The sequence below is a fragment of the Lactuca saligna genome, chromosome 6 (assembly GCF_052625555.1).
Source record: "Lactuca saligna cultivar CGN05327 chromosome 6, ASM5262555v1, whole genome shotgun sequence".
Taxonomy (NCBI): domain Eukaryota; kingdom Viridiplantae; phylum Streptophyta; class Magnoliopsida; order Asterales; family Asteraceae; genus Lactuca; species Lactuca saligna.
In genome coordinates this window covers 78,970,757-78,994,418 of record NC_136422.1, presented here as the reverse complement: position 1 = coordinate 78,994,418, position 23,662 = coordinate 78,970,757, and positions in this window count along the sequence as shown.

Here is a 23,662-nt window from a genome sequence, read left to right as displayed (position 1 = left end):
CCTAGACCTTAGTTGGATCCTAGTTTATGCAAGATTTTTGACCTAATTTATACTACTAGGTCATGGCATGTTGTGCATGAATGGTTATTATAAATATGCATGAGTCCAAGAATGACCTGAATTGACAGTTGTCACAGTATCCCCCACTTAAAAAGAATTTCGTCCCGAAATTCATTCTATATCATCGCTTGTCATCGCATGGGAATAGTTGCGGATACTTTTCCTTTATGTAATCCTCGCGCTCCCAGGTGTACTCCGGCCCGCGTTTTGAGTTCCATCGAACTTTCACAATCGGGATCTTACTCCGCTTAAGTTGTTTTACCTCCCTGTCAAGGATTTCTATCGGTTCCTCAACGAAGCTCAGCTTATCATTGATCTTAATTTCCTCCAGGGGTACTATTAATGTTTCGTCGGCTAGACATTTCTTAAGGTTGGAGACGTGGAATGTGTCGTGAATGGCGCTTAACTCTTGGGGCAATTGGAGTTTATACGCTACCGGACCAATCCTTTCAAGGATTTCAAAGGGTCCAACATATCTCGGGCTTAGTTTTCCTTTCTTACCAAAACGCACAAGCCCTTTCCAAGGCGACACTTTTAAAAGTACCTTGTCTCCTACTTGGAATTCTAATGGTTTTCGACGATTATCCGCATAACTTTTCTGACGATCTCTAGCAGTTTTAAGCTTATCTTTGATGATAGTAATCTTGTCAGATGTTTCCTGGATAAGTTCGACTCTAGTCAACTGTCTGTCACCGATTTCTGTCCAGCATAAGGGCGAACGACACTTGCGTCCATACAATGCTTCATATGGAGCACATTGGATACTCGTGTGGTAACTGTTATTGTAGGAAAACTCAATTAGGGGCAAATGAGTATCCCAATTTCCTTTGAACTCAATGACACACGCTCGTAGCATGTCTTCCAATGTTTGTATTGTTCTCTCTGTTTGCCCATCTGTCTGAGGGTGGTAAGCTGTGCTCAAATCTATCTTGGTTCCTAGTGCCCTCTGTAACATCCACCAAAATCGAGATGTAAAACGACTATCTCTATCAGAAATGATAGATAGGGGTACACCATGCAGAGAAACAATTTTGTCGATGTAGATTTGGGCCAATTTTTCCATCTTGAAATCTTCTCGAATAGGGAGAAAGTGAGCGGATTTCGTCAGTCGATCCACTATGACCCAAATTGAGTCATGACCTTTAGCAGTTCTAGGAAGTTTGGTAACAAAGTCCATAGATATTTGCTCCCATTTCCATTGGGGAATTTCAGGTTGTTGCAACAACCCGGAAGGTTTCTGATGTTCAGCTTTGACTATTGAGCATGTCAAACACTTCCCGACGTACAAGGCAATATCCTTTTTCATTCTAGGCCACCAATAGTACTCTTTAAGATCCTTGTACATGTTATCTGCTCCAGGGTGGATGGAGTATTTAGATCGATGAGACTCTTCTAATACCATGTCTCTCAGGTTGTTAACCCTTGGAATCCAGACCCTGTCTTTAAAATAACGAACTCCATCAGGTTTGGTTTCAAATCTTTCTTCCAAACCATGTAAAGTTTCGCCTGGAAGATTTTCCTTGCATAACGCTTTCTCCTGGGCATTAATGATTTGAGATTTCAAGCTTGTCTGAATTACCATTCCCAAAGCTCTCACACGGGAAGGTTTCACTCTTACTTTCCTACTAAGAGCGTCGGCTACTACGTTAGCCTTTCCTGGGTGGTATCGTATCTCACAATCATAATCACTAAACAACTCTACCCATCTTCTCTGCCGCATGTTTAACATTTTCTGATCCAGGATATGCTGAAGGCTTTTGTGATCGGTATAAATGGTGCATTTGGTTCCGTACAAATAATGCCTCCATATCTTAAGGGCGAAAACTATTGCTCCTAGTTCTAGATCATGGGTGGTATAATTCTTCTCGTGCGGTTTGAGTTGTCTGGAAGCATATGCAATGACCCTATCTTTTTGCATTAGCACACATCCTAATCCTTGATGAGACGCATCACAATACACCACAAAGTTCTCTGATCCTTCTGGTAAAGCCAGAATTGGTGCATTGCACAGCTTGTTTTTCAGGATTTGAAACGCCTCTTCGTGTTTCTCTTCCCAGAGAAATTTTCTATCCTTTTGGGTCAAAGATGTTAATGGTTGAGCAATCCTAGAGAAATTCTCAATGAAGCGTCTGTAGTACCCAGCTAATCCTAGGAATTGTCGTATTTCTGTCGGGGTTTTGGGGGCCTCCCATTTCTTGATTGCCTCTATCTTAGCTGGATCTACATGGATTCCTCTTTCACCGATCACATGACCAAGAAAATGTACTTCCCGAATCCAAAATTCACACTTAGTGAACTTGACATACAATTTTTGTTCCTTCAACAGCTCCAACACTAGCTTTAGATGTCTATTGTGATCTTCTTTGGTCCGCGAGTAAACAAGTATGTCATCGATAAAGACAATTATAAACCTGTCTAGGTATGGTCTACAGACCCTATTCATCAAATCCATGAATACAGCGGGTGCGTTCGTTAGTCCAAAAGGCATGACTAAGAATTCATAATGTCCATAACGGGTTCTAAACGCTGTCTTGTGAATGTCCTCTTCGTGAATTCTTAGCTGATGATACCCTGACCGAAGGTCGATTTTTGAGAAGTAGGAAGCGCCCTGCAACTGATCGAACAAGTCATCTATTCTAGGGAGGGGATATCGATTCTTGATTGTCAACTTGTTCAATTCTCTGTAATCAATGCACATTCGGAACGAACCATCTTTCTTTTTGACGAATAACACTGGGGCTCCCCAAGGTGAAGAACTTGGTCGAATAAACCCTTTGTCTAGAAGTTCTTGAAGTTGTCCGGATAGTTCTTGCATCTCGGATGGTGCAAGGCGATATGGTGCTTTTGCTACCGGTGCCGCTCCGGGAACTAAGTCTATCCGAAATTCGACCTGTCTATAAGGGGGTAGACCGGGCAATTCCTCCGGAAATACTTCGGGATAGTTTTGAACCACTGGAATCTCCTTGAGTTGCTTAGCTTCAGGTTCTCTTTCTAGCACATGGGCCATGCATGCAATACAATTCTTCTTCAGGTACTTGTGAACCTTCACGCTTGATACTATGTTTAAACTTCTTCCTGGCTTCTCACCGTGTATGATAAGGGTTTCTCCATTAGGGAGAGGCACTCTGATGACTTTCTCATAACAACCAATGTCTGCTCTATTTTTGGATAACCAATCCATCCCTACTATCACATCAAAACTACCTAGCTCTATAGGAATTAGGTCAATGCTAAAGAGTTTATCAGCTAAATTCAGAGTACAACCAGGAATTATATCACTAGCCCTAATTTCATACCCATCAGCAAGTTCAATAGCATATGCAATCCTCATCTTTACCGATTTCAAGCCAATTAACGGTCTAAATGCTAAAGAAACAAAACTCCTATCTGCTCCCGCATCGAATATTACTGATGCAAAGTGGTTGTTCAGGAGGAACGTACCTGTTATCACTTCAGGGTTCTGACGAGCTTCTTCTGCACCAATCACAAAGGCTACACCTCTTGGCTGTCCAACTTGATTTCCTTGAAAGTTTTTCCTGGCTTGGCCTTGTCCATTGTTACCAGGTCCATTGTTCAGTTTAGGACATGCTCTACGGAGATGATCATTACTCCCGCACTCGTAACATGTCCTTTTCCCCTCCTTATTCACCTTACAATACTTCGAGTAATGGCCTGTTTGCTTACAGTTTTGGCACACCGGGCAAGCTCCCTTGTGATGGAAGTTACACTTATTGCACTTCGGAAGCGACCCTGAGTACTGCTTTCGCTCCTGCACTTCTTGTCCTTGAGTTTTCACTGGTTCTTGCTCCTGGGCTCTTACCATAAAGTTTCTTGAGACTTTCTGCTTCCTCCCTGACTTGCCTCCATACTTCTTCTCTCCCTGATCTGCTGGCTTCCTCTTGCTACTAGAGCTTTCCATTGTCGATGCTCCCATCCTTATCACATCACAATCAATAATAGCCAACCAAACATATAATATGCTGTCATCGCATGACCTGCCTCTCGTCTAGCAGCACTAGCAGTGTCAGCAGTCTCCATCGAATGCTGATACAGGATTTCCATTCCTGCCAAGACTTCATCCAAAACTTCTCGATGCCCAGCTATCACAGCGAGACTGTGACGTAGGCCTGCTGCTATCGACTGCAATCTCCGGGACTCCTCCGGGGTCATACCTGGCTGTCGGACAGGTATCCCTATGACTTGCTGAGGTGAGGATGCTCTTGGTCCTGCATCGCTGGGTCCTACCCCGCTAGGTCCTGCCGTGCCATGTCCTGCTGTGCTGGCGGGTATCCTTCCTGGAATGGGAACACTCTTCCTCGCTGTCCTCCGAATGCGAAGTCCATAGAGCGGTGGCTGTGGTAACACCGATGTTGGTGATGCCTCGCGTCGTTGACTCGGGGCGTTGTCATTGCTGATCTCCACCGAGTTCCCAGTATCTTCCGTATCCTCTGATGGGTCTTCTTCTATCGAGGCGGGGGGATTACGTTGAGGGATAACAGTGACGTAGCCGGATTCATCGGCTGAGGCGGTAGCGCGGGAAGATGACGATCTTGACATAGTGGACTGTGACATAGTTTCAATGAGATATGAAATAAATGACAATGCATGCCTATAATATGCAATGCTTACACACACCAAAATTAACCTTTTGAAATTTTTAAATAAGGTTTTCTCAAATATTTTTGTTGAACATATTCCCATTATAATTAGCTCAAGCTTTGTATAAATCTTTTCTTAATTAAACATAGGTGATCAGGCTATGTTTAATCAAGGTCCAATAATACAACTCCCAACCTAATTATACTTGTAATATGTTTGATGTAAAAGGAATTTCTTTGTAAGTTTTAGTTATAGGTTGTGTTTTCTTAAAGAAAAACCGATGTTCTCTATAACTTTAGCTCTGATACCACTTCTGTCACACCCCGCTAAAGCGGAAACGCAAGGTATGACAGCGATAACGGTTTCATTGCAAAAGATAAAGATACATCACCATAGCAGTATTTAAAAGTTTACAACCCATAGCTTCAAAAGAACAAAATACAAGTTTTTCAAAATAACATTGTTCAAAATATAGCTTCATAATAGCTTCAACACGATGCAGCATGCTCTATGATGATGAATCTTTACATCCACTTACTAATTATTTCCTGAAAAAGCATGTAAAACGAGCGTCAACTATGAAAATAGTTGGTGAGTATCACAAGTTTATAAAATCGAGCGTACAATAAGGCTTTTCGTAAATACAAGTACATTGCTTCAATGATAAACAAGTTGATTGCTATTAATGAATACAAGTTTATTGCTATAACGAGAAACGCGTTTGTATGTGTATGAGCAAACAATGAGTCTCAACCAAACCTATGACTGAAGCCCTATCGAGATCTATGCTTATCGTTCCATAGATGAATATGGTATCATGCACTCCAGCGATTCGGGCGAGTGAGGAGTTGTCAATTCCTAATAGCGCTATCCATAACGACCATTGGCTCAAAGAGTTAATGGTTAGAGATAAGGGAAGGGCCTTTGTACGATAAGTTCTCATGTTCCGTGTTGCATAGACATACATAAAGAAACATAGCAATACAATAGCAATCATGTTTGATACAATTCAATTTAAGTACAACATGCAAACAATAGTTTTTCTGGACATGCTTTTCCACCCCAAAACATAAAAAAACGAAAATAGGGGAGTGCGTGAATACTCACAGTATGCTAAATATAGCAACCAAGTTTATACGAGTTAGATAAATACAACGGATATAAAAATAGTTTAGGACATGCTTTTCCACCCCAAAACATAAAAACCGAAAATAGGGGAGTGCGTGAATACTCACAGTATGCTAAATATAGCAACCAAGTTTATACGAGTTAGATAAATACAACGGATATAAAAATAGTTTAGGACATGCTTTTCCACCCCAAAACATAAAAACCGAAAATAGGGGAGTGCGTGAATACTCACGATGTTTTGTGTAGACACAAGCGGTACTTCGGGATGCACCAACGTCTTACTACCGGGATCCTACGACACCAAACACACGCACTAGTGAGTTTCCATGTCGATATCTAATGCTAATATACTAAACTCTACATATAGGGAAATGCCAATTTATGTTTTAGTATTGGATTTATATCATTTTGTTACACTTTTTCTGATGTATTGAAATTTTACAAGTCGTGCGATTAATTACAACCTTGGAAGGTTAATTTTCCAAATTTTAAGTCTCAATAACAACATAAATTCACGAAAAATAGTATTCGAGGGATAAAAATTCTCAAACTTTTTATTTAACTGTTAATACACAACACTAAGCTGGGAAAATTATAAAAATGGATTTCCAAGCTGTTTAATTATATTTTATAATTTTTGAGCATTTATTTCAATAAAAATTGAAATAAATAGTAAACAGTTTCCAAAATTACCCAAACTTTTTATTTAATTGTTATTATACATAAATAGGCTGGGAAAAATATAAAATATATTTTTCAGTGGTTATTTGTATTTTTCCTTGTTTTATTCCTTTAAATAGTCATTAATTAAAGAAATATTATTAAACAGTTAAAATAAATTACCATAAATTTTTGTAACATCATTTACAGTATAAATATCTTGGGAAAAATATCAAAAGTGGTTTTCATAATGTATAAACTGGTTTTGGGTATTTATGTATATTTAAGTGAATTTTAGTGCAATTAACTTTAGAAAATAAGGGAAAAATAGTTTACAGTGGAGAAAAATATTCAAAATTTTTATGTAACCTCCTACTATATAATATGATATCCTGGCAAATGTTCATGAATTTTGGATAATCAGAACTATTTTTCCCATTTTTAAGCCATTATAATTACCAAAAATTGGGAAAAATAGCTAGACATGATGAAAAATCTTGAAATTATTTTCTTGAGTCACCCATCACAAGTAAGGTATGCGAAAATTGTTAGATAAAATTTTCACATCCTAAAAAGTGGTTTTGTAATTTATCATGTCCTAAATAAAAGAAAATTAGAAATCATATGAAACAGTAACAAAAATTGCTGAAATTTGGTGAGGGGTCATTATTCCCCATAAGTATCATCCATGAATTTATTTAGGATTTATTGACCTCTGGAAGTATTTTATATGATTTATGCCCTTGGTTTTAGCAATAATTCTAATAAATCAAATAAATAACAAAAGCTCTTGAAATTTTCCAGATTATCTCATGCATGCAAGGGCTTTCAAAAGTAAAAATGTTAAGAATGTATTCAGAAGAGAAATGAGGGTAATGATTCCAAACAATTTAAGAAAAGTTGCATGCAATAATGCATGAAGTGTAGATGTGGCTGAGGTTCATGAATTTTTGTAGCCCATTCAGTGAGGTTTTAAGCCACGAAATTTCAACCATAACTCACTAGATATGTTAAGTTTCTAAGGTATTTTTCCTAAGATTTATGGTTGGGTTTAAGACCATTGTTTAAGCAAGATAAAAATAGTGATCACAGAAAAAGAGCTGTATGCGCAACCTTTTTGTAAAATCTGCCAAAAATCGGATATTTAATATTTTACAGTAAGACCAGTTGGGTTTGAAAGTTAACTCGTGGAACTAACCAATACAAAAAGAATATCATGATTTGGTTAACAAATGACTGAGTTATGACTGTTCAAAGTCGAACAAAATAATCTGGCAGATTGCATGTTTGCTTGTGTGCATTTTTAGGGTATTTCAATAAGAACATCATGCATGTCCTTGGTAAGGCCCGATTTCTAACACATGCATGGAATGAATGAGCATCCAAGATGTACTAGAAATGGTTTAATGCTTTCGTTCATGCATGAACACACAAGAAATGGAGAAGAACATGAAATATTATGTTTTGATGTCACATGATCATATGTGCATCTTTTTCACTCCTTGCATGGGTTTGATCCCGGATTTTCACCATTTCAAACACATGCATTGTGTTATGGTGAGAATCTACAAACCACAAGGGGAGAATAAAGATTTCTAGCCATGGAAAGGCATAGAATCCTAAAAGAAGAGAAAACTAAGAAGGAAAAGAAGTAGAATCATCAAACTATGGAAGAAGATGATGTTGTTTACCTTGGTTATGATCTTGAGAGAAGTAAGAACACTTCAAGGTCTTCAAAGTCTTGAAATTTGGCAGAGAAATGAGAGAAATTTCGTGAGTTTAGAGAGAGAGAGGAAGAGGGTGAAGTGTGTGAAGAGAGTGAAGTGAGAAGAGTGAAGAGAGAAGAGGTGGAGTGTGGGTTTGAGTTTAATCATGAGTTTTGGGAAGAGAGTGCATGGGGAGAGGGGAGATGGCCAGATTTTTGAGGCATTAAAGCCTCCTCTCTCCTAAATTCAAATTTTTATAAAAAATCCCTCCTTAATTTTTATAAAAATCTAATTTTTATAAAAATCTAATTTTTATAAAAGTGATTCTTTAAGCAATTTTTGATTTATTTAAAAATCTTGTTTTTAACTAATAAATTATGATTAATACTTGTAATTTATATTTCTATTTCATTGGTATAATCCATAATTTGATTAATAAAATTTGATATTAGAAAGTTTATAGCCAAATTTTATAAAGTTTTTAAGCTTTAAGATTTATAAATTTGGATTTTTGGCTGTTTAGAGTTTTTGGAACATTGATTGATATTCAACAACATGTTGAAGTATAATTAGAGTGTTTTAATTTATTTTTAGAGTTTTATACCCTATTTCAATTATAACAAAGTTTGAAGCTTATTCTAATTATAGTATTGGCATTTCCTATTGTAGCTAAGCAACTTACTAGAATTGTAAGTATCAAGTATATTAGTCCTAGACCTTAGTTGGATCCTAGTTTATGCAAGATTTTTGACCTAATTTATACTACTAGGTCATGGCATGTTGTGCATGAATGGTTATTATAAATATGCATGAGTCCAAGAATGACCTGAATTGACAGTTGTCACAGTATCCCCCACTTAAAAAGAATTTCGTCCCGAAATTCATTCTATATCATCGCTTGTCATCGCATGGGAATAGTTGCGGATACTTTTCCTTTATGTAATCCTCGCGCTCCCAGGTGTACTCCGGCCCGCGTTTTGAGTTCCATCGAACTTTCACAATCGGGATCTTACTCCGCTTAAGTTGTTTTACCTCCCTGTCAAGGATTTCTATCGGTTCCTCAACGAAGCTCAGCTTATCATTGATCTTAATTTCCTCCAGGGGTACTATTAATGTTTCGTCGGCTAGACATTTCTTAAGGTTGGAGACGTGGAATGTGTCGTGAATGGCGCTTAACTCTTGGGGCAATTGGAGTTTATACGCTACCGGACCAATCCTTTCAAGGATTTCAAAGGGTCCAACATATCTCGGGCTTAGTTTTCCTTTCTTACCAAAACGCACAAGCCCTTTCCAAGGCGACACTTTTAAAAGTACCTTGTCTCCTACTTGGAATTCTAATGGTTTTCGACGATTATCCGCATAACTTTTCTGACGATCTCTAGTAGTTTTAAGCTTATCTTTGATGATAGTAATCTTGTCAGATGTTTCCTGGATAAGTTCGACTCTAGTCAACTGTCTGTCACCGATTTCTGTCCAGCATAAGGGCGAACGACACTTGCGTCCATACAATGCTTCATATGGAGCACATTGGATACTCGTGTGGTAACTGTTATTGTAGGAAAACTCAATTAGGGGCAAATGAGTATCCCAATTTCCTTTGAACTCAATGACACACGCTCGTAGCATGTCTTCCAATGTTTGTATTGTTCTCTCTGTTTGCCCATCTGTCTGAGGGTGGTAAGCTGTGCTCAAATCTATCTTGGTTCCTAGTGCCCTCTGTAACATCCACCAAAATCGAGATGTAAAACGACTATCTCTATCAGAAATGATAGATAGGGGTACACCATGCAGAGAAACAATTTTGTCGATGTAGATTTGGGCCAATTTTTCCATCTTGAAATCTTCTCGAATAGGGAGAAAGTGAGCGGATTTCGTCAGTCGATCCACTATGACCCAAATTGAGTCATGACCTTTAGCAGTTCTAGGAAGTTTGGTAACAAAGTCCATAGATATTTGCTCCCATTTCCATTGGGGAATTTCAGGTTGTTGCAACAACCCGGAAGGTTTCTGATGTTCAGCTTTGACTATTGAGCATGTCAAACACTTCCCGACGTACAAGGCAATATCCTTTTTCATTCTAGGCCACCAATAGTACTCTTTAAGATCCTTGTACATGTTATCTGCTCCAGGGTGGATGGAGTATTTAGATCGATGAGACTCTTCTAATACCATGTCTCTCAGGTTGTTAACCCTTGGAATCCAGACCCTGTCTTTAAAATAACGAACTCCATCAGGTTTGGTTTCAAATCTTTCTTCCAAACCATGTAAAGTTTCGCCTGGAAGATTTTCCTTGCATAACGCTTTCTCCTGGGCATTAATGATTTGAGATTTCAAGCTTGTCTGAATTACCATTCCCAAAGCTCTCACACGGGAAGGTTTCACTCTTACTTTCCTACTAAGAGCGTCGGCTACTACGTTAGCCTTTCCTGGGTGGTATCGTATCTCACAATCATAATCACTAAACAACTCTACCCATCTTCTCTGCCGCATGTTTAACATTTTCTGATCCAGGATATGCTGAAGGCTTTTGTGATCGGTATAAATGGTGCATTTGGTTCCGTACAAATAATGCCTCCATATCTTAAGGGCGAAAACTATTGCTCCTAGTTCTAGATCATGGGTGGTATAATTCTTCTCGTGCGGTTTGAGTTGTCTGGAAGCATATGCAATGACCCTATCTTTTTGCATTAGCACACATCCTAATCCTTGATGAGACGCATCACAATACACCACAAAGTTCTCTGATCCTTCTGGTAAAGCCAGAATTGGTGCATTGCACAGCTTGTTTTTCAGGATTTGAAACGCCTCTTCGTGTTTCTCTTCCCAGAGAAATTTTCTATCCTTTTGGGTCAAAGATGTTAATGGTTGAGCAATCCTAGAGAAATTCTCAATGAAGCGTCTGTAGTACCCAGCTAATCCTAGGAATTGTCGTATTTCTGTCGGGGTTTTGGGGGCCTCCCATTTCTTGATTGCCTCTATCTTAGCTGGATCTACATGGATTCCTCTTTCACCGATCACATGACCAAGAAAATGTACTTCCCGAATCCAATTTTATAAAAGTGATTCTTTAAGCAATTTTTGATTTATTTAAAAATCTTGTTTTTAACTAATAAATTATGATTAATACTTGTAATTTATATTTCTATTTCATTGGTATAATCCATAATTTGATTAATAAAATTTGATATTAGAAAGTTTATAGCCAAATTTTATAAAGTTTTTAAGCTTTAAGATTTATAAATTTGGATTTTTGGCTGTTTAGAGTTTTTGGAACATTGATTGATATTCAACAACATGTTGAAGTATAATTAGAGTGTTTTAATTTATTTTTAGAGTTTTATACCCTATTTCAATTATAACAAAGTTTGAAGCTTATTCTAATTATAGTATTGGCATTTCCTATTGTAGCTAAGCAACTTACTAGAATTGTAAGTATCAAGTATATTAGTCCTAGACCTTAGTTGGATCCTAGTTTATGCAAGATTTTTGACCTAATTTATACTACTAGGTCATGGCATGTTGTGCATGAATGGTTATTATAAATATGCATGAGTCCAAGAATGACCTGAATTGACAGTTGTCACATCTTGTAACCAGAAATCACACTTGGAGAACTTGGCATACAGTCTCTCCGATCTCAAAACCCCAAGAATCTCCCTCAAATGTTCCTCATGCTGATCCCTAGTCCTCAAATACACCAAAATATCATCGATGAATACGATCACCGACCGATCCAACATTGGCCAGCACACCTGGTTCATAATATCCATGAACGCAGCCGGGGCATTGGTGAGCCCAAAAGGCATCACCACAAACTCATAATGTCCATAACGAGTCCTGAAAGCAGTTTTCTGGATATCTTCCTCTCGAACCCTCATCTGATGATACCCCAACCTCAAGTCAATCTTGGAAAACCAAGATGCCCCCTGCAACTGATTGAACAGATCGTCAATCCTAGGTAGCGGATACCGGTTCTTAACCGTCAACTTGTTCAACTCCCGGTAATCGATACACATCCGGTGTGAACCATCCTTTTTCTTGATGAACAAAATCGGCGCTCCCCAAGGTGAGCTACTCGGTCGAATGAATCCCTTCCCCAATAGCTCCTGAAGCTGCGAGGATAACTCCTGCATTTCTGGTGGAGCGAGACGATAAGGCGCCTTGGCGATGGGCGCCGCTCCCAGAACCAAATCGATACGAAACTCCACTTGCCTCTCCGGAGGCACACCCGGTAACTCTTTGGGGAACACATCCGAAAACTCGCATACAACCGGAACGTCATCAATCGAATTGGGCCTCCCCGTGGCCACTCGAGTATCCATCACATAGGCTATGAATCCATTACAGCCCTGCTGCAAACTCTGCCTTGCCCTGGCAGCCGAACAAAACGCCGACCCACACCGGGTCCCCTCGCCATAAACCGTGAGTACTACCCCACTAGGGTCTCGAATCATCACCAACTGTCTCTCGCAGTCAATAACTTCTCCAAACTTACTCAACCAGTCCATGCCCACGATAACGCAGACATCTCCCATAGATATAGGAACCAAGTCTATAGGGAACTCGACCCCAAAAATCTCGAGCACGCATCCTCGAATCACCTCAGTGGCGTATACCGCCTTCTCATTTGCTATAGAAACTCACAGGGGTCGACTCATCACCTCCCGATCAATACCGATGTGCTGGCTAAAAGCCAACGAAACAAAAGACCGACTTGCACCCGAGTCAAATAATACCAAAGCAAGCACATAATTCACAAGAAAAGTACCTATGCATATCATAATATAAGCACAATATCTCAGCGTAAAGGTAAATACATGAAAGAATACATACCGGCTACGACATCAGGCGCCGCGCGGACCTCCTCCGCAGTCAACTGGAAAGCTCTCCCGCGAGCCTTCGGAGCCTCGGCCTTCACTGGCCGAATCTCGGGAACCCTGGCAGCAGGCGTAGATCCCTAACAAAGCTGGGGGCACTCGGCCTTCCGATGGCCGGTCTGGTTGCAATGAAAGCAAACCATGAATCCCTTGGGGCAATCCCTAGCAATGTGCCCCTCCTTGCCACACTTGTAGCAAGCACCCGATCGACATGCCCCCTAGTGACCCTTGCTGCACTTTCCGCAAGTGCAGCCCTTCTGACCTCCGGATCTTGAATCGGCGGACTTGGTCCGCTTGGTTGCCGGCTGAGACTGAGCCGGCTGCCGATCCACCCGTTGAGACTCGGCCTCCTCCCTGGCCTGGGTCTCCAACTCGATCTCACGCTTCCAGACATTTGCCTGAAGCTCAAAAAAAGTCTGATATGACGAGTTCGATACAAACTCGCGGATATCCCTCCTCAGCACTCCCAAATACCGACTCATCCGAGCCTGTTCCGTGGACACCTGCTCGGGGCAGAACATCGCCCTCTCATGAAACTTCCACGTGATCACCGTAACAGAATCATTACCCTGCTTGAGGGTCAATAACTCCTGAACCAACCTTTCCCTCTCAACCGGGGGAACATACTCGTCTCTGAACATAGCAGTTAACCTCTCCCAAGTCACAGCTGAGACCTCTGCCAGAGTGAAGTTCGCCGTCACGAACTTCCACCAATCCTTTGCTCCCAGGCGGAGCTGGTTCAAGGCGAACCGTACCCTGAAATGCTCTGGACATGAACAAGTGTAGAAGCATCCCTCGATATAAACAATCCATCTCATCATAGTGATCGGATCCTGCATCCCGTTAAACTCCGGTGGCTTCGTGTTGCTGAACTCCCGGAACAGCAACGAGTCACCTCCCTGTGGTCTGGCAGCGGCCATAGCTGCGGTAGCTACAGCGGCGACGGCCTCAGTCAACGCGGCGTACCGCTCATCTAATGTCTCCATCAGCGTGGTCTTAATAGACCCAAACATCTCCGGAATCTCGGCCCGGATCGCTGTAGCTACCTCCTCATGAAGCATTTGACGAAGCTCCTCGTCAGTCACACTACTCGTACCAGGTCTGTGTCGTGGTCCAACCATGATGTCTCCGAAATACAACATAAAAATATCAGAGACTCTATCGGGCATAATCGCACTCGATAACGCAGTCCTACTCAGTCTCCGATACCCAGGGATTCTTACTTGGGATGCCCACTGACCCGGTGTCCTTAGTAGTATGGGCCCAATACTACCAATTACACCGCGTCAGTATTCACCCCAAGTCCTCCTCCCCAAACCCCGAATCCTGATTACTCTATTTTTTTCATACACTAGTTACCCACTCGCTCTCAAGCACCTCATAGAAGCAGGTTTCCCTAGACTAAGGCATCACAAAATCAGGCCACTCTAGTCCTAATATGTATACCTAGTCTACTAGCATGCATATCATATTATATCATATCTCATAACACATATTGTAAGAGTATTTTAGGGATTTTACCATTCGGGTGCTGGCTGACCGTACACACTCCTTTTTCTTTGGTTGTCTCGAAATCACTTATCAAATTTTATTGATTTATTAATTAAAATTTTCTCAAATCCCCGGTTTGAGTTCAGTTACTCCCGAAGGTGTACCCGAATCCCTCAAACCAAGGCTCTGATACCAACTTGTAACGTCATAAATTTCAAAACCAATTTTTTCATTTTTACAATCATTAAAACATCGAGTAATAAAATTTAGGTTCCAATGTAACAATTTAGTCACGACCAATTACATAACAAAGATCACAAAACGGTTTCCCCCGAGTGTGTGTACGATCACGCTGGCGCCTTCCCACGGTCCTCGCTAGTACCCGAAACACATAACACAACAATTGTAAGCATAAATGCTTAGTGAGTTCCCCAAAATACAACCTACGCACATACGCCTTTCCAGGCCCTAACCTTCCGGTCCATGTGTCTCAGGGGACTTCCGTGCCGAGTGGGTAAACCTTCCGGTCCTACCCACGTCAACCTTACGGTCCATATGACCACGCCTTCCGGCCCATAACATATTGCCTTCCGGCCCATATCAAGCATATCATACATGGCACATATAACGAATAACTTATTACACATAAGGCATATATCTCATCTCATATTCGACGTTCCGGTCACACAGTCAAACCCTTCCGGGTACAGTATAGTGAGAAGACTCACCTCGTATGTCTTGCTAATTCGTGAACCCTGGAAATCACTCATTCTCGAACCCCCGAGCTGTAATCCTCCAATGACATCATGAATCTATAATTATTACTTGTACCACTAGGGTTGACCATTCTTATCAAGTCAACGCGTTTTCTCCAACTCGCAAGGATTTTCCCTTTGACTCGTCGAGTACTTCCCTGACTCGACGAGTTCCACCTGGGCATGAATCACGTGGCCACCGCGACTCAACTCGCCGAGTCGTAAGGATAACTCGGCGAGTCCCAACTCGACTCGGTCCACCTGTCAAAACCTTTCTAACTCTCCGTGACTCACTGAGTCACCCATAACTCGGGAGGACTACACACTGGGTGGTCACAAGGACAATCTTCAAGCGACTCGTCGAGTCTATTCTTCAGACTCGGCGAGTCCATGCCATGCATCAGCTAAAACTAGCTTTTGCGGTCAGATCCGTTCCATACACAGATAGATCTGGTCTTCCCAAGCTCATTTGTCACGTAAAGTCTCAGTCTTGGTTGCCATGCAACGCATACAAGGCTTATTTTGGAGAAATAACCTCTAATATGGCAACCCTAGCTTCCAACTCAAAAGAATGGACATAAAGCTTGTCATTTGGGGCCTTCTGGACCTGCTAAGGTCCAGATCTAGGTTCCATACCTCCATGGGACCTTTCATACTTCCAAATCAAGCCAAATAAGGCAAGAAGAAACCCTAGATTTGACACATCAACCAAAATACGAAGTTTAGCTCTGAAAGTTACCTCAAGAAGGTTCCCTTGATGAAATAGAAGCAGATCCAAGCTCCCCAACTCTTCAAGCTTGATCTTCTCCTTCCTTCTTGTAAAAAATCACACAAAATGATGAACAAATGGCCTCTATCTCACTCACAAAGTCTCTCAGCCGTTTGGGTGCACTCAGGGCTCAAGGTGGCCGCAAATGAAGGCCATAAGGTCCTTTAAATAGGGCTTAGGACCGGGAAATTAGGGTTTCATTAAACAGCGCGGACTCGCCGAGTCCATCCCTTGGACTCGCCGAGTCCGGACGCGAACCTCCTTCCAAAACCGCGACCCGACTCGGCGAGTTCGACCTCCAACTCGCCGAGTCCCCTCACAGAATACCAAAAATATGAAAGTAAAGATACTTGGGGATCCGGGCTATTACAAAACACCCCCTAAAAGAAAAGGAAAAATAATATCGAATGTAGCTTTTTCACATTTTTTTTATCATCTAAGCAGCTAGTTTATTAGTCGTTGAATCTTATAACTGTACTTTTAATTGATATAATTATATTTATCAATTGAACAATTAATTTTAAGAATATATTGTCATGTGATCTCATACCTCCTCATTATTAACATTTAAAAGAGAAGTGTAAGTTATTTCATTGTTTGTTGTATAATTTTTCTTTAATAAAAGAAGCCAATTTTAACTGATTACAACCACTATATGTTCGTTTTATTATAGTTAACACTCATTACAACCGCATGTGATCATTATCACATCCTAAGGTTTTGTACCGGAGATTCTAGCAAGGATCAAGGGCTTTCCTTGTAAACAATCGTGTCATTCTCTTACCTTTTTTCTAATACACAATTCGAACATCACAGTCTCTCATTCAATTTGGTTGATTTATACTTGTGTAATTTTTGACCAAACCAATTTGGCGCCCACCGTGGGGCTATGGTATTCAAAATCCTCAAATAATCAAGTATACACAATCGATCCTTTCTTCATCCTTCGTTCCTTCCATTCCAACCAAAAACCTACCACCTTCTCCGAGTGGACCCCCTGGTTAGAGGAAAGCGTCTGACACTTCCAAGAAAAACACCCATTTGGTCACTAACCAAGGATGTTTGGGTTCTTTAGGACTCCAGGATTTGATTGCTCTGGTCACTGCTACTAAACTCGTCGCTATGATGAGGAAAATGACGCAACAGATAACTCAGAAACAAGATGAGTATAGAACACTAGTTAGAGAAGTGGAAAGGATGAATGTGGAATTTCAGAAATCCCAGGAAACAATGCCTACAGTTATAAAACTAAGGATCCTAAACTTCAACAATGCATGAGCCTCGGGAAATCGTCAGGGGAACACAGCTTCTACTAATGCTGCGTCACCCTAGGGGACAACTATGTACAATCGAGCACCTATGATCAATGATCTCAATGAGCCTTTCAATACTCCTAGAAACCTTGATTCTAGTAATTTCTTAAACATCAATACTATCAATACTAACTCTACAAATGTTGATGATGGAATAAGTCCAAACATGGCTAGGGAACTTCAGCAGTTGAGACATGTTATCTCAAGCGTACCCGGGGTAGTTTAACCTATACCAAAAGCATCTCCAACAATTCATAGGATCTCGAGATTTGCTCCTACCGTAGATGATACCGAAGTTGCCAAGCGCTTCTAGACTCCTAGCATGAAGCCTTACGATGGAACTACGGATCCTGAAGAGCACGTAGCATAATACCGAGAAAGGATGGAGATCATTCCCATCCCAATGCACTTTAAGTAAGCTTGCATATGCAAAGGATTTGCTTCAACCCTCATAGGATCAACCCTAAAATGGATGCTAAATGTTCCCCCGATTCTATTACTTCATTTGCACATTTAGTCAATATTTCCAACAACCAGTTTTCTTGTAGCAGAACCTTACAGAAGATTACTAGTGACCTCTATCGGGTGGTTCAGGATCCTAAGGAATGACTTAGGGGGTTTGTTTACATGTTTTGCATGGAATCTCTAAGCATCCCCATAATTGATATGGCGACGACTGTGGAGCCCTTCAAGATGGGTGTAAGTAAGGATTCGGCCTTCTATGAAGATCTCGTCATGACTCCATGCAAGAGATTGGACGAAGTCAGGTACTGAGCATTGAGGTTCCCAAGGCTTGAATAGGATAAAGAAGTCTAGAAAAGAAGCAACCCTTCAAGTTAATACGAGAATCCCAATAGGAAGGCCGAATCCTCGACTCCAATATCCTACAAATTGAAGCCCTACTCCAAACCAGATCATCACAAGGTTAATGCCCTCAAAGATGAAAGAGAGAGGAGGAATCCCCTAAGATCATCCACTATTGTTTTTCTGTTGATGTCTCAAGTTTAATCCATTATATGCAGGATCTCAGAGACAAAGTAAGGTCGCTAAACAGGGATAACAATTCCACCAGTTGGAAAGAGAAATCCAAATGGTGTGCTTACCACAAAGATTTTGGTCACATTATGCAGGATTGCATAGGCCTGATGAAGGAGATCAGCTATCTCCTTAGCAAAGGGAATCTTAAAGAAATCCTCATAATCAAGAAAGAAAAATCCAAGGAGAAAAATCAGGATGGTCACAGGATCCCGGAGAGACCAGGATCTCCACCCCCAATCACCAAGATAATTAAGATTATCTTCGGTGGATCTAACATTTGTTGTACTTCTTATTCTCAGGCTAAAAGAGACGCCAAGGTCTCTAAAACAGAAAAGGAGGATAGACCATGGAAGAATACCTTGGTTAGCAATGAAAAGTATATCACGTTTGACAAGATGGACATGTAAGGGATCCAAGATCCTCACCATGACGGACTCGTGATAACATTGTACATTGGCAACCACTTCATTAGAAGGATCATTATTGATGGAGGATCCTTGGTTAACATCGTACGCTTGGATGCACTAAAGAGGATGAACATCCCGAAATCAGAGATAATCAAACGATCCTCGGTCCTCATAATATTTAGCTAGGAAATGAAGCACACCGTTGTAGAGATAAAGCTACCAATATATATAGACGGGGTAAAATCTATACCAAATTTATGTGTTATTCACACCTTATATTCTTATAATGTGATATTAGGTAGACTGTGGATTCACGAGATGAAAGCTGTTCCATCAACATATCATCAGTGTGTAAAGATGTCTACTCCATGGAAAACAGTGAAGATCATGGGAGATCAACAAGTGTCAAATGAATGCTATAAAACCTATATGAAGCCTATGAGGAAACCCCAAAAAGCATAGCAATCAAGGCATGGGGCATGACATGCTCAAGAAACGAAGGAGCATGATGTGAAGGAAGTGCCCCTGAGCAGCATGGATCCTGAAGCCAAAGTCCTCATAGGATCCTCAATACCTGAGAAAATTGAGTAAGACCTGTTAAACTTCCTTTGAACCAGAAGAAAGATGTTCGCATGGAAACAAGAAGATATGATAGGTATAGAAAAGAGTATTATCACTCACAAACTTAATATTTATCCTTCTTTCAGACTGATACATCAAAAGAGAAGGAAGTTTGCACCCGAAAGGAATCAGATCATCCAAGAAGAAATGGAAAAGCTCCCCAAGACAGGGATGATCAAGGGAGTGAAGTTCCCGAGATGGCTAGCTGATGTAGTTGTCATATATAAGAAGAACAACAAGTGGCGAGTATGCATGGATTACACGATTCTTAACAAGGCTTGTCCTAAGGATCCTTTCCCTCTACTACACATCGACTCTATGATGAATGCAACGGATGGCCACAAAATCTTAACCTTCATGGATACTTCAACAGGATTCCAACAAATCCAGATGGAACCATCCGATCAAGAAGATACAACATTTATAACACCAACATGTATATATTGTTACACTGCAATGCCTTTTGGTCTTAAAAATGCTCGTGCAACATACCAAAGACTGGTGAACCGAATGTTTAAAGACAAGTTGAGGGTGACCATGGAGGTCTACATTCACGATATGGTGCTGAAGTCCATGAAAGTTGAAGATCATCTCATGGATCTCAAAGAAGCCTTTGACATCCTAGATGAATACAACATGAAGTTAAGTATGTTTAAATGCCACTTTGGGATGAAGGCAGGCAAGTTCCTTGGGTACATGGTAACCAAGAGAGGAATAGAAGCAAGTTCATAGTAGATCAAAGCAATCATCAAGCTGAAATCCCTATCTTCGACAAAAGACAACCAAAGGCTAACCTGAAGAGTAGCGGCACTCAACATGTTCATTTCAAGATCCTTAGAAAGGTGTAAACGCTTTTATAATATCTTGAGAAAGACGAAGAAGTTTGAATGGGCTGATGAACACAAAGAAGCTTTTTAGAAACTTAAAAGATACTTATGTTCTACGCCACTGTTGGTGAAGCCTATAGATGGAGAACCACTTCTCCTCTACCTCTCGGTATCCTCAAGTGTGGTAAGTGTTGTCCTAACTAAGGATCTTAACGGAGACCAACATCCTATTTACCATGTAAGTAAAAGTCTTCTGGATCATGAAACTAGGTATTCTCATCTCGAAAAATTAATTCTTGCATTAGTAACTGCTTCTACTAAATTAAGACATTATTTCGAGACACATACTATACATGTAAAAACTAACGATCCTATTAAGAATGTGATGAGAAAACCAGAGATGTTAGGAAGGATGGAAAAATGGTCAGTGAAGTTAATCACATTTCACATCAAATATGAGCCAAGATTCGACATAAAGTCACAAGCATTAACATACTTTGTGGCTGACTTTATTGATGATCTACAAAACGAAAGCTAAACAACTCCTAGAAGATGAACACTTGGGAAAATGGACACTACTCACAGATGGAAATTCAAACCAAAAAGGAACCAGACTAGGGATCATAGTAAAATCGCAACGGGGGGACATCCTACCCCAAGTAGTTAGTTGCGAATTCTACGCAACCAACAACGAAGCGGAATATGAATCACTCATCATGGGACTACAATTGGCTAAGGATATTCAAATCAAGGATCTTTAGGTATTTGTTGATTCTTTATTATTAACCAGTTACTTCAATGGATCTTATGTAATGAAAGGTTAAAGATTAACATTATACCTCGAGATCCTCAAAAAATTAGCCTCCGATTTTGAAAAATTTAGCCTAACCCAAGTTCCTAGGGCAGAAAACATAGAAGCAGATGCATTAGCCAACCTAGGATCCTTCTTAAGGATCCAACCAGAAATGAAGATCCCTATAACCCACATAATAACTCCAGCTGTAGAAGCCCTTTCCGACAAACTCGACGATCATGAACAACCAATAAGTGTAGCAGCCATCGGAGGTCCTAACCCTCAGATCCCTCCTCAAAGGGATACCAATGAATAGGATCCTCGAAGAAGTCCATGATCATGGATCCAATCCATTATGTAGCATCTCCAAAATGGAACGATCCCAAAAAAATAAAAAAGCGAAAGAGCATTCAAAACAAGAGTCTCAAGATTTGTAATAATCCAAGGTAAGCTCTATAAAAAGTCTATGGCAGGTCCATATCTTAGATGCTTGGAAGACCCTGAAGCTGCATAAGTATTAAAGGGCACACATTAAAGAGACTGAGACAATCACACTAGGGGAAAATCCTTATGCTCCAAACTATTGAGAACAGGATATTATTGGCCAGCCATGAAGAGAGATTCTTTTCTACATGCTCAAAATTGTGATGCTTGCCAGAGACACATCAATATCCTACATCAACCAATAGAACCTCTGCATCCTGTTATCTTTCCATGGAATTCATGAAAAGGTAATAAATATAGTGGGAAATTACCAATATCTCCAGGAGGAAAAGTATTCATGTTGGTGATGACTGATTACTTCTTGAAGTGGATCGAAGTTGAAGCCTTCGCTCAGGTTAGAGAGGCAAAGAGGTAGTATCATTTATTAAACGTAATATCTTGACTAGGTTTGGGATCCCCACTGAAATCATATGCGACAATGGATCCCAATTGATAAGCAAAAGGACAAGATACTTTTGCATGAGTTAGGGGATCAAAATGATAATGTCCACTCTTATTCATCCCCAAGTTAATGGTCAAGAAGAATCTAACAATAAAATCATATTAAACAACTTGAAGAAAAGACTAGATAAAAAGAAAGGAAGATGAGCAAAAGAGCTTCCTTTCATCATATGGGCAGATAGGACTACATCCAAAGAAGCCACAAGTCAGACCCCCTACTTCTTGGTGTTTGGGATAGAACCAATGATCCATACCGAAGTAGTGATCGCGACAACAAGATACTTGCTCCAAAATCAAGATAACATTGACAGGTTCCTGGCCCAGGATCTTGACACTGTTGATGAACTCAAAGATCTTGCCAAGATACGCAATGCTGCTCATCAATAAAGGATGAGCAAGGCATATAACAAGAACATACAATTCAGAAGATTCCAAATAAGAGACGAGGTATTAAAGAAAGCATTCCAAAACACCAAGGATTTAGTGAAGATAAATTATCTCCTAAGTGGGAAGGACCATATCTCATAGATGCTGAAGTAGGAAAAGGAGCATATTAGCTAGCAACACTCGAAGGAGACATTTTGCCAAGATCCTAGAATGCTATACATCTCAAAGCATACTATATGTAAACAAGATCGATTGATATTCAACAAAACCAAGGTGCACATGTTCTTTACCTTAAACTTTTCATCATTACTTATTTTCTCCTTGAATACATTACTAACTTAATCATCGGAGGGGCGTTAGCTAGACTAACGCCTACCCCTAGCTAATGTTTTCTATGCAGAACAACGTACATCTAAGGATCTCCATAAGTAATGATTATGAAACCTCACTAATGTTTTTTATGCAGAACAATATACATCTAAAGAACTCCATAAGCAATGATTCTGAAATATAAGGATCCTCAAGATTGAAGATCCTAAAATATAAGGATCCTCAAGGTTGAAGATCCTGAAACATAAGGATCTTGACACACAAAGATCTCAGCATCTTAACACTTGAACAATTCCATTAAATCAACGACATGATCTTTAAATAATATTATACACAAGATAGAGACTAATCATCTCTCCTACGCTTAAGGGTACTTAATCCCCTCTAAGGTTTACATAGCTAATCAACTCTTGAACTCATGATATCTAACTATGTGAATAAGGGGATCCTTTCACGATGCAATGGCTTGGTAACCCTCTAATATTTAAACATATGTTAAGATCCTTAAGGTTTATAATATTTTCATGTTATCTAAGATTGGGATCTTACCCTAAAAATTACATAAGGTTTATAACATTTTCATGTTATATAAAATTGGGATCTTACCCTAGAAATTACATCAGGTTTATAACATCTTCATGCTATCATATGTTGGGATTTTTCCCAAGAAAATACACACGAATCATAACATTTTCATGTGATCATAAGTAGGGATATTTCCTATGAAATATGTTACAAGTTAGGATCCTCCCTAATACATTAACATGTTGAACATATGATGTTATCCAAGAATTTTATCAAGGTTTATAACCTAAACAAGTTATCATAGGGAGGGAATTCCACCGTATTATCTCATCATTAAGGATCCTCATTGGTATGGAACCTTATTAACAAGAACCTTATCCTCAGAAGTGAACAGCGATCCGAAAGTCTTCCCTAAGATGAGATTTATC